Here is a 12,934-nt window from a genome sequence, read left to right as displayed (position 1 = left end):
GTTTGTTAAAGACTTATCGGCTGCTTTTGGAAACCCCCACATGAGACTCTCTTCACTCAGCTACGTTAAATGACTACTGGGTAAGTTCACCGGGAACAACCACAACACATCTCACATCTGTTTTAATAGCGTGCTGCCTCGGCCTGTACACAACAGACTCTCAGAGGCTTCCCCAACGCAACATGTGTGGTGCTGACACCGCACTGCAACTGTATTAGGGCCACTGTTGGACAAAAAAAACAGAACCATACACATCTTTTAAAATGTAGGAATTCTGTTTGAATACTCTGCTGAGCAAGTTTAATTAAGTTTATTAAAGATTCAGCCACATCGTATCACTATATTAAACAGGTGTGAAGGATCCGTACCAAAACATAAGGCCTGCGCTACAAGCGATTAAAGCGAGAAATATTGCCTGCTACCTCATCTATCCTGCACGCCTGAAGGTCCACCCTGACGCCGGAGGAACCCGCTTTTTCGACACCGCAGAGGATGCCTTTACATTCGTTAAACACCTGACACGAGACGGGCAGCTGATTCCTGGAGCTGATAAATACGGAGCATCGACATCGAGTCCTGATAACTGAAAAATACCCGTCCATACTGCCCATGGGACTGTTACACTGGCCTAGCTTGATGGTTTACACTGGAGCTGAACTGATAAAGTGACTGAGATGACTATTGATGCCACCTGCTCGGGGCTATTGTCCCTGAGACGAGTGAAACGGATTGATGTTAGCTCCTGGCAGTAGAGGGATCCGGACTGACCCTCCTAACCTACTATAATTTCATTTTTTATAGCTGTTTGTTATCTCTTTTCATTTTGGTTTTGTACCTGGGTGCCGGTGAGTACATCTACAAGTAAAAAAAGTAATTCATTAGTTAATAGTTGTGCATGTTATAACTTACAGTTAATTTTATTGTAATTCATACTCATCCAACCATCTGGGTGGCTAGGGAATGTATGTCCTATGGGCTGAAATGTCTTCCCCAAGTGGGATATAATGGCGTTTGTTTAAATACAATGTTAAGAGAGCTCGCAGATTCAGTTCATGTCTGAGATTAGTAAGAAGGAAAGGCGAGCACCTAAATTTCTCACATTTAGTTTACATTTGGTTGTCAGGATGGTAGATTGGCAATCGAGAAGAGTGGTGTATATGTTATATGTTTTGTGTTTGTTTGTTTGTCTGTATGTCTTTTTTGTCTTTTCAAAAGTGTCTTTATTTTTTTTTTTTACTCATCAGAGAGACTTAGAATATCCTTTCTTCATAGAAGCAAAGGTTGGGTACTTCAATAAAAGGGATACAAGTTGGCTTACTATTCAATACAATTTAAGTTCATGCTAAGTTCACTGAAGTTTGTAACTTTTAATGTCAAAGGACTGAATAGCCCTATTGAAAGAAAGAGAGTTTATACATACCTTAAAAACTAAAACCTGACATCGTTTACTTACAAGAAACACACCTGACTGATAGCGAGCATAAAAAGTTGAAGAGAGATTGGGTAGGTCAAGTTTTTTTTTCATCATTTAATTCAAAGTCGAGAGGAACAGCAGTTTTGCTGCATAAAAATGTTCCTTTTGTTGCTACTAAAACTGTTTCCGATCCTTCAGGTAGACATATCATGGTACAAGGGCAAATGTATTCAGAATCCTGGACCTTTATGAACATATATGCACCTAATTTTGACGATCATTTATTTATGCAGGAGGTCTTCCTTCAGGTCTCTCAAGCCACTGGGTTTCATTTGGTAGGAGGAGACTTCAATTTTTGTTTAGATACTGTCTTAGATAGATCTTCTGATAGACCCTGTCTTCTCTCCAAATCAGCCAAAACTACAACTTCCTTTATGAGAGACTTAAGCTTAATTGACGCCTGGAGGCAGATGCATCCACAGGATAGAGACTATTCATTTTATTCATATCCTCATAATTCTCATACACGTATAGATCATTTTTTAATTTCTAGCCAGATTCTCCATAGAGTGATAAATACTGAATATCTTCCGAGACTGCTTAGTGATCACTCCCCTCTGGTGCTGTCTGTATCCATTCCTGATAAGGTAACTGAAAGGTACAGATGGAGGCTTAACCCTACACTTTTAAAACAACCCACATTCTGTACTTTCATCAGAGAACAGGTTGACTTTTTTATTTTAACAAATAAACCATCTGCTCCTAATATTTTCATTTTTTGGGATACATTAAAAGCCTTTCTGAGGGGCCAAATTATATCCTATACAAAAGGGATAAAGAAAAAACACAGTGCTGAGCTTAATGATTTGGAATTAAAAATCCAAACACTTGAGAAAATATACCAACATGCCCAAACTAAGGACATATACAGAGAATTGGTAAATCTGAAATTAAAATATAACACTATAAATACATATCAAGCAGAGAGGGCAATAACTAGGTCTAAACAACAATTTTATGAACTTGGGGAAAAAGCACATAAAGTGCTAGCATGGCAACTTAAAATTGAGGAAAGCAAAAAATGTATTAATGCTATAGAAACATCAACCACAGCTATAACTTATAATCCTACTGAAATTAATGAGGCCTTCAAAAAGTATTATATGGACCTTTATACCTCACAATCGCATGGAGATTTATCTAAAATTGAGTCTTTTTTATCCTCTATTGACTTGCCATGTTTATCAGAGGAGGACAGGTTGAGTTTGGAGAAGCCCTTTTCTAGCGCGGAATTATCGGACACTATTAATTTACTTCCCGTAAATAAATCACCTGGGGATGATGGCTTTCCATCTGAATTTTATAAAGAATTTCAAGACCTTCTTACACCATTGTTGATGGAGGTGCTTGAGCAAAGTAGGAGGGACGGGGGCTTCCCGGACTCTTTCTCCCAAGCTGTTATTACAGTTATCCATAAAAAAGGGAAAGACCCTCAAAAATGTTCCTCCTATAGACCAATCTCACTCCTTAACACAGACTATAAATTAATAACTAAAATGATAGCTAAAAGACTAGAAAGGTGTCTTCCCCAGCTTGTCAACCCAGATCAAACAGGGTTTATTACAAATAGATTGTCCGCTAATAATTTAAGGCGTTTGTTTAATATAATACATTTTGCTAACAAAAATAAGATACCAAGTGTGATTGCCTCACTTGATGCCGAAAAGGCTTTCGATATGGTTGAGTGGTCGTATTTATTTTGCGTTTTGAAGAAATTTGGTTTCGGTTCTGGGTTTATTGCTTTGATAAAATATCTTTACAGATCCCCCCAGGCGAGAGTGATTTCAAATGGGAACACTTCTGGCTCATTCCGGCTCTACAGAGGTAACAGACAGGGGGACCCAGCTAGCCCCGCCCTCTTTGCGCTTGCTATTGAGCCTCTGGCGGAGGCCATTAGAAGTAATCCTAACATATGTGGCTTTGATATTGGCACTGATACACACAAGATTTCACTTTTCGCGGATGAATGATATTATTCTATTTTTGACCAACCCTGAACACTCGCTCTCTCACCTTAAGGAACTACTGGGTACATATAGCTCATTTTCAGGGTACAAGGTTAATCTTGATAAAAGTGAAATTTTGCCACTGTCTGTCTTTGATTTCAATAGAGTTAAGCACAAGTTCCCTTTTAAATGGTCTCCTTTGGGTTTTAAATATTTAGGTGTGTTTGTCGACAGTAACCTTAAAAATCTCTACAAGCTTAATTTAATTAGTTTACTTCAGAAAGTAGGAGGAGATTTGAAAAAATGGATGGACTTGCCCCTTACCTTGCTTGGTAGAATTAGTGTTATAAAGATGAATATCCTGCCTAGATTTTTATATATGTTTCAGTCACTTCCGATTCATGTCCCAATAGCATTCTTTTCCTCTCTTAAAAAGTTAATCAGACAGTTTATTTGGCATAGTAAAACGCCAAGACTTAGCATGGATAAATTAACTTTGGATTATGAGGATGGAGGTCTGAAACTCCCGAATTTCCAGGTGTATTATTATGCAGCTCAGTTCAGATTCTTGGCACAGATGTTTGACACGGGCCCACCTCCTTCATGGCTCAATATTGAAATGATAGAGCTGAAAGAGGAGACACCAACAAATTTATTGTATAAATGGGATAAAAAATTAATTAAAACTGCAACTGATAACCCTTTAATTATCAATTCATTCCAAGTTTGGTATAAAATTCGTGAATTTTTTAATATAGAGGGATTTCTCTCTCCTAAAACTCCATTATGGGGAAATAGATTGTTACCGATGATCCTTCAGAGTGGCAACTTTAGATCTTGGCAGAAGAAAGGTATTTCCCGCCTAGAACACTGCTATAAAGATGGAGTGTTTATGTCTCTAGGACAGTTAAAAGAAAAGTACAGTTTGACTAATAAAGACTTCTTTAGTTATCTCCAGCTTCGTGACTTTATTAGAGCCAATCAAAAAGGACACTGGAATTTACCCTCCATGTCTCCAGTCGAACATCTGTGTCATACTGGCCAACCATTATTTAGAACCATCTCAAGGGTGTATACAGCTCTCATGTCGACTTTATCAATACCAGATATTGATAGATCAAGGCTCAAATGGGAGAAGGACCTGGGAATAACTATTGAGGAAAAATTGTGGAGGAACCTGTGCAGAGACGGGGTCACCTCTACTTTAAATGCTCGGTATAGGTTGATACAATTCAATTTCCTGCACCAGCTTTATATTACCCCATATAAATTACATAAATACAACTCCAATATATCATCTCTTTGTTTCAGATGTGGCACGGAGGAAGGAACCTTCCTTCATTCCGCCTGGCAGTGTTCTAAATTACAGGGGTTTTGGCAGGGGGTTTGTGAAACCCTATCAAACATTCACGGGGTTACGTTTCCATTGGACCCTGAATATTGTTTACTAGAGAATTTTACTAACTCCAATCTTGAGACAAATCACGCTAAGAAACTTACAAAAATCCTCTTGACAATTGCTAAGAAATGTATAGCAACAAAATGGAAATTAGACACCCCCCTTCCAATTAAAATGTGGCTCCGTGAAATCAATAGTTGTGTGCCTCTAGAGAAAATAACTTATTGGATGCAGAAAAGAAATGAGACATTTCACAAAATATGGCAACCGTTTTTAATTTATATGGAAAATTTACCAGATCATCAGATCGATTAATGTCTTTGTACGCAGGTTTGACTTGACATGAACTATGTGCAACGGTATAACTCGTTGTCTCTCTCTGTATACAATATACTTTGTTTATTTACTGTTATTTTTATTATTAATATTTTCGTGATTATTTTCCTTTCTATGCCACAGGTGTCTATCGTCTTGTCATTCTGAGATTACTTCACTTTCACTTTGCCACTTCGTGGATAACGAGTCTGTCTTTGATTTGATTTTGTCCTGTCAGTTTGTAACTGTAACCTTATTTTGTGAAAAACTAAATAAAATATTTAAAAAAAAAAAAACATAAGGCCTGCATGTGTGATGTCATATTATTGGACTATTGCTGGTGGAGGAGGTCTGATTGATTCTATGATGCATGCGTTTGTTCAATGAGTCTGCGTCGATGCAGGAAAGTCTAGAATTGATTTTTGTTTTGTTTTTTATATATAAAAAATGTTTTTTTCTTGGGGCAATCTTTCCACATTCTATAAAAGTAATGTAGTGGATCAACTGTATCCTACAAATAGTAATTGGTTTGGTCATTCTATTTAAATCGTGAAGCATCGACAATCGTTTAAGAATCGAAGCAACGGATGATTCCCACCACTATTTGCTGGTAAAACACGAATCATTTCACCATCCTCAAATCATACTACCTGCTCATCTAAATAATAGGGACAAAGGAGCAAATATTATTACACAAGAAGGCGTACAGCAATGTGTGGAGCTCATCTGACTAATATGTGTTTGAGTTTGGGTTTTCCTGCTTCCGTCCGTCATATTTGAAGCCGTCACTCCGTGGTCACCGCTGCATGTAGGAGGACGAGCTGTGACATCAAGAGACGGAGCACCAAAGTAAAAGCCCGTAACGAGGAGAAGAATGTGCCGGACTTAGCCACAGTGGAGCTTTGAGCTCACGGCCGACGGCAGCACGCTCCGTGTTAACTGCTGAATAACTGATGTTGAGCACGGAGCGTCTTCACCACCTTCACAGTCTCGGCTCCGCTCACCAGCGTGCCACCGCCGCTAATTAGCGCTAAGCACAAAGTGCAGCTGAGGCTGATGGTGATGGAAAGGAGGAGAATGCTGCTCCATGCTGCTGTTATTTTAGATATTTCAATCTGCACCAAAGTGGTCGGGGTGAAGACAAACCCTCAGAAACATGCAGCGATGTCGAATTGAGATTGTCGGTATTAAAATAATATATTAAAAAACTGCAGAATAACCAGGGGGAGTCACTGGCAGGGAAGACGCGTTCTAAAAATAGCACAAGTCACCGGTGGAGTTGTGCAGTTGAAGCGTTTTTTTTCCTGAGCCCAGCGTATTTTTAAAATTATTTACAATAAGCGTCAATTCTGCTTTTTCTGCTCTCCAATCAAACGATCGTTCTCGCCGAGATGTTTCCTCCCTCTCAGAATCTCATGAAGCCACTCAGACAGGCAGGTCCTACGAGCTTCGGCCTCCCCTTCATCCGGAGACATGTTACTGTAGATATTCCACATCAGAGCAACCAGAAGCTCTCAGCTCTCAAACGCTCGCTGTGATGAACAGAGAAAAGCCGCCCTGCTCTCAGACTCAGTCATCACGATGCAAAAACATGTTAGCCTGAACTATTTAAGGGCTGGATTTCTGCAAACACTGCAAAGGCTAATAAGTTCAAGTCACAGCAGGTCTCAGGATCTAGGCCTGCAGGCGTCTCCTGTCTGCTGCTGCTGCTGCTGAAGAACACGTCTTGTTCTTTTCCTACTACGTTGCTGCGTGCCCAACCCTGCAGGTGTGACACAAACACCACTGAAAAATTACAAATGTGCAGATCTCCGCCAGGTGTGTCTGCAACACACACCGCTGCTGTTTGATTGAATGAGCACACAACCCCCCCAATCCAACCCCCAATTGGAGCGCATCGTCTAGACGCAAACCAGACGTGGTTCTCAAAAGACGCATACACTCCCGATAAATAGGATTTTATTTATGTAAAAAAACACTCTCAATGATCGATCCTGGGAGATTTCGTTGTTTTGTTTAACCACACACACTGCCGCACTGAGCCACACACACACACACACACACACACTGAGCCACACACACACACACACACTGAGCCACACACACACACACACACACACTGAGCCACACACACACACACACACACACTGAGCCACACACACACACACACACACACTGAGCCACACACACACACACACACACTGAGCCACACTCAGATGCATCTATTGATGTAAAAGCAGATCAGGAATTATACAGGACCGACGTTTGCCGTTTACGCAGGCGTGCAAATCGGACTGAAGCGGTTGTTGCTAATTTGCGGAGTCGGCAGTCAAAGAGTCCCGTTCATGAAACGCGAGAGGAACTAATTTGCGTGGAAACTGTTTTCGCAGAAGGAAGACGAAAAAATGTCCATCAGCGACTGGACTGGAGGCGCTGCACTCTCATCCGTCAGCTCTTTGTCTCATTATGTTCTACTCGGGAGTCTGACATCTAGTGGCAAAGTTCAGACTTTCGACTTCTCCCGAGTCGATCAGGTCTTGATTGGTAAAGATCAACAGATCATTGGCTTCATAACCCGACAACTGTTGTGTACATTTCCAAATGCTTCTTCAGAAAGAGACATGCATGGTATCATGTCGGTCACATGGTCAAGTTTAGAAACTGAACAAGCAAAAGACGATCCACTAGATGGCAGGAGGGTCATTTACAACAGCTCGAACTTCTCAGAATTTATGAGGTACACCTGAACGCACCGTGAAGTGTTTTCCTTTGCTAAAGCTTCTGTAGTTTACAGACTGTAGGTGTTCTACGCGTGAGTCGTTTACATAACATACGTGGTCGGCAAAATGTCGCCACACCGGTTGAGGAGTTTCCGGTTGTGTTGTGGCGTCTCAAAGCTGCAGGCCACCGTTAACAATCTGTGTCGTCTTTGAGGTGATTCTCCTTCTTATTTTGTGTGCAAGTGGGCGGAGGGACAGTTAAATGAAGTCCATCCTGCTTTTGACCTCGAAGGTCAAAAATCGAAAGCTCATGTTGATCGACTTTGGATTTGACGGCCAAAGGAACGGTGATGAAGAGAAGAGGACCAACCTGGTGGGATGAAGACGGAGGCCAGTCATCGATGCAAGCGGAGTCTTCGTCGAAGCGGATCTTCCTTTGCCAGTCTGAAAAATCTGAAACAACATGAAAAAATTGCCTTAGATTTCTTTTCCATGAAAATATTATTTTATTCATTTCGCTTATTTCCCCCATTTGATACATTTTCAGTCAATGAAGAAACCAGCTGGTTATTGATCTGGCCTCATCATCACTTTAACTCAGCAGGGAGACACCGGCTCTCTCTGCTTTTACACCTCCTGTATTCAATCATGTGAAGCTGGAGAATATACACAGCAATTTTTGTGTGTGTGTGTGTGTGTGTGTGTGTGTGTGTGTGTGTGTGTGTGTCTTTGTTGTACTTATTAAGCTGATTTACTTTAAATGAAAAGGGAGGGGGAATCTACTCATGATCTGAATGTTCAGACTCTTTATAAGGAGGTCAACTCGTGCCTCAACTCAGATCACATGGCTCTTATATCGAGAAGAATTTCCCAACTCGTCTAAAAGCAGGCCGTTCCCTCGGCCCGCTGCTTAAATATCCGCAGACGGCTTTGACCCGGTGAGGCTTAATGAAAACTGCGAAGGCACTTCTCCTACTAACCGGTGAAACGGTGGGCGTTAATGATGTAGCGTAAGTGACAAGGCGCGCAGAGCCGCTGGCCCGTGGCAAATCCTGCACCGGGACTAAAAGAAAAAGGTCTAAATTACTAAACAAACATCACTTTGACCCAAAGTTGACCCCCACCGTCGGGCTACGCGTTACTTCCAGCCCATTTACCTCCTATGGAGCGACTTCCACGTACATGTCGCCCGCCTTAGGCTGCCACTTCCTCCTTCCACATGCGTTCATCATCGAAGAGAGAACATGCATCTGGAGTCAGAGGCTGAACAAAGCATTGAAAAACACTGAAGAATCCTTATTATATAAGAACTGAATGATTTGGGTCATTTAATAACCTGAGCACCGCATGTGCAGAACCACAGACATACAGAAGAAGTGGACGTCATCATGGTGACGTCACTTGTTGGCCATCTTGGATTTTTTGCGGCTTTGCCATGTTGGATTTTTTGCAACCAGTGAGGAAGTGACCATATTTGGACTGTGGAGGAGTGACAGGTGGATCTGATGAACACAAGCAGCAGAGCAGCACCCTTACTGGATCCGGATCATCTGGATTCTGGTGTGAAGCTGCTAACAAAGTTAGCTTCATAATTCAAGGTCAACTTTACAGCCAAGTGTTAAAGTCATCTTAGTAGCTAACTAGCATTGGTAGCGTGGTAGTGACCTGTCAATCACAAGGTAGCCCCGCCCCCTAAAGCATCCCCTGCTTTCTGGTCTGTTGGACTCTAAATGGACCATAATGGACTAAATTAACATCATGCTGGATTGAAGAAGACTTGAAACTAGAGATTGAGACCATAAACTCATGTTAACAACATGACCATTTTCTCACAGACTTCTACATAATCAGAGGAGTCTGCCCCTGGTGGCCAGCAGAGAGAATGCAAGTTTACGGTACTTCCCCATTGGCTGGAGACGCCTTAACATATAGGTGAAAAACTGAGCTCAATGAGTTCTAGTTTGCGGGTACTTTAGTGACACCGCACAAAGAGTGGAATGGTCCGATGTGCAGCGACCAGTTGAAGGTAAACACCGACAGTCCAACACGTTATCTCATTTGTGACGGCGTCACCCTCATTGGTCCACAGAAGGACTTCAGCTCCAAGACCACGGTACGGACTAAACAGTGGATTTTGTGTACTGTTCTTCTTTCCAGCTTTCTGCTGGATGAATGAGACCTTTAACAGACTCTCGTTGGCAGAGGAAAAGCTGACAACGTTATGTTCAGAGGTTATCTGATCAGAAAAACAATAACAGCGCTGCCAATATGCGACTGATCCGTTAGACCCAGCTCAGTGAAAATCCTCTCTGGATCTGGATTTTGTTTCTTTCCCATCTCCCGACAACCACAGGATGCCAGGAACCCCCCCCCCCCCCCCCCCCCAAACAAAAAAAACTTGACTGTGCAAGACTGCTGAAACCGTCCAGTCCATCCGTCTAATGTAATCCCTGGATCACTTCCTGTTGTGGCCACTCCTGTGTGTGTGTGTGTGTGTGTGTGTGTGTGTGTGTGTGTGTGTGTGTGTGTGTGTGTGTGTGTATGTTGAAGAAGGATGAGTGTATCTCTGTGAGCGAGAATCCTCCCTGGAGGTGCAAGAGCTCGTTAGAAAGTCTCTCATTCCACTGAAGCCATTCTTCCTTTTTTATTTTTGTCTTCCCTTTTATTCACAGAAACAATAGGAAGCCCTCGAGAGAGATGCTGAGACAGAACGAGACGCCGCTGCAACAGAGGGGAAGGTGAACAGAGGCTGAAAACACGCCGTCACGTTGGCGTCCTCCAATTAGTCGCTTCAAGACCTGCCGGGGCTTTATTGACACTTAATAACTCCCACAATTTAATCTTGAAAAGTAGTGTGCAACCGAGGGTCACTAAGCGAGCATTATATACCATCATGCATTGCGCTGAAGGCAAAATGACAGACGGACGAGGACAGAGAGTCACAAGACGGTCACAAAGTACTTTGGATTTAGTTATTTATTCGGTAAAATACACCTACTGCTCCCGCATTGACAAAAGGAGCGTACGCTGCTCCTTTCCTTTCCTAACCTTTCACAATAAAAGCCTGCAGCATCACTGCCTCCCAGTGGATCTCACAGCAAGGATTCAACTCAACCAAGTAGCTTAAAATATGACAGCAGTGTTGTTATTAACCGCGCAGAGTGAATGACCCGACTAATGACCAAAGGGTTTTTGATATTTAGACCTCTGCATAGGACTCTCTGGGTAGGGAGTAGGGAGTCCAACAGGATTGTCAGGATGCATCCATATAGCAGGTGGGATTACAGGAGGTGGCCCATCGACTGTGACAAATGGGCAACAGCATGAGGAGATGTTTTACTAGATTGGGTGTGTTTCAGCCACACCTCAGAACTCCAATGTAAGCCACGACGGCTGCGGCGGCTAACACTCCGTGGACATCACTCAGATCCCATCCCACACAGCCCCCAGTCACTCAACCAGCTGGCCACACACTGGATCCATGCTCCCTGTGATCTGCATCATCATATGGTTTAGTTCTCATGAGTGGACCTTGTTGCATATTCTGTGTGAAATTAAACCTTTCTTCTTTTTTAAATCCACCGTGACTCCTCATGCGTGCCAGCTCGCCCAGTCAGATAACTTTAATCCCAATCTGATCGGCGGCGTCTGGGAAGATAAGTGGACGTGTAAATAAACGATTAATGTAACGCCGCCCCGTTGGGCCGATCGCTGCCATTTAAACGCATGGAAAGACATTGATGCGACGCATCATTTCCTCGAGGTTGGAGCTAATTGGATCAAGAGCGTGTGAGATATCGAGTGTGACACACGGACAAACACTTGGAAAAGATTAGCATCCCCGTCGAGTGTTAACACTGAAAACTGAGTGCGTTACCTCCCCCCGGTTTAGGTAAAATCATATTTGTGATGTCTGAGACGCCGCGTGTCAAAAATGTAACACACCAAACAGCATGATAATGTTCTGAGGGGCGGCGGCTCAGGGGGGCGAGCGGTTGGCGGGTCGATCCCCGGCTCCTGCTGTCCGCAGGTCAATATGGCCATGAGCAGGACGCTGAACCGCAAATTGTTTCCCGGGTGCTTCACAGCTCCCAAATGCTTAGTATTGATTAAATGCATGTGTGTGATGTACAGGACTATGAATATAAAGTTTAGTTTTTATAAAAGATGTGAGTTTTGCCAAAAGAGAAATCAGGCTGAAACATGAATAAAATAGCAGAACAATGGCAAGTATTTCTTGTCCTTGTCTTATTTCGTTTAAAGAGGAACTCCTTTCCTGGTGCATGCTTGTATTTCCGGGTTCTACTAGAACATGTTTACATGCTTTAATGCTCACACTTCATTTTCCCATCAGGCAGTGCTGCAGCAGCTCTTGTCAGCCTCTATCTGAAACAAAGGCCAGTCTGTTGTGATTGGTCAATGGCTTCGTGTTTGTCAGAAACTAGCAAACAGGAGTTGTACTGCCGAGGAATAGTGATAGAATTTGTTCTAGCCACTTGTTCTTCATCTCCTCTTCCTCTACGTTGAATGATTCCCTTTTATTCCCATCTACTTGATCTGGAAAAAAGATCCTATTAATTAAAATACATGCTTTTCGTTTATTTGAGCTGTTTCACCGAGACAGAATGTCCCTATGTTAACCAAAACATACATACGTCGTAAAAACGCTGGATGAACATCCTCTTAAATGTGCCAATTCCATCTTTTTTTTAAAGCTTTGTTTGAGGGCGCGCCAAATGTGCAGCTGGGCAGATGTTATGCAAATGTGTTACTTGGTGACATCATCACTTTATGGAAGAGAAGGCAAGATTTCAATTGAGTCAGTTCAGGAGCTTTCTGTGGGGGTCGAGGAACTCCCTTTGGACGTGGGCCTTTTACATTCACAAAAAAAACAAAAAAATGAAAGTGAAGAAGCAGAAAACCATAACAGGTCCCGTTTCAAAAAACAGAAAATGATGGTAGTTTATAAAGATGCCTGAATATTTGATCAAAGAATGAATAAACAAGATTGTGAATCGAGGTTTGGTACTTGACTGTTCTGTAGACAGTAGTAACAAAACACTGAGATTAAAATCAGCGA

General features: G+C 42.3%; 1 protein-coding gene across 1 annotated transcript in view; it reads right to left on the bottom strand.

The window, feature by feature from the left end:
- Positions 1-12,934, bottom strand: part of LOC311030709 (thyroid hormone receptor alpha) — a 132,175-nt gene that overhangs the window by 107,098 nt on the left and 12,143 nt on the right. Inside the window, exon 3 of the mRNA XM_084036642.1 lies at positions 8,225-8,307. The gene's annotated coding sequence lies outside the window, so the exon portion shown is untranslated. The remainder of the gene's footprint in view (positions 1-8,224; positions 8,308-12,934) is intronic.

Source organism: Eutrigla gurnardus (genome assembly GCF_963514095.1).
Source record: "Eutrigla gurnardus genome assembly, chromosome: 20".
NCBI lineage: Eukaryota > Metazoa > Chordata > Actinopteri > Perciformes > Triglidae > Eutrigla > Eutrigla gurnardus.
The sequence above is the reverse complement of the archived record's forward strand: the minus strand, read 5'-3'. Positions and strand labels throughout refer to the sequence as shown.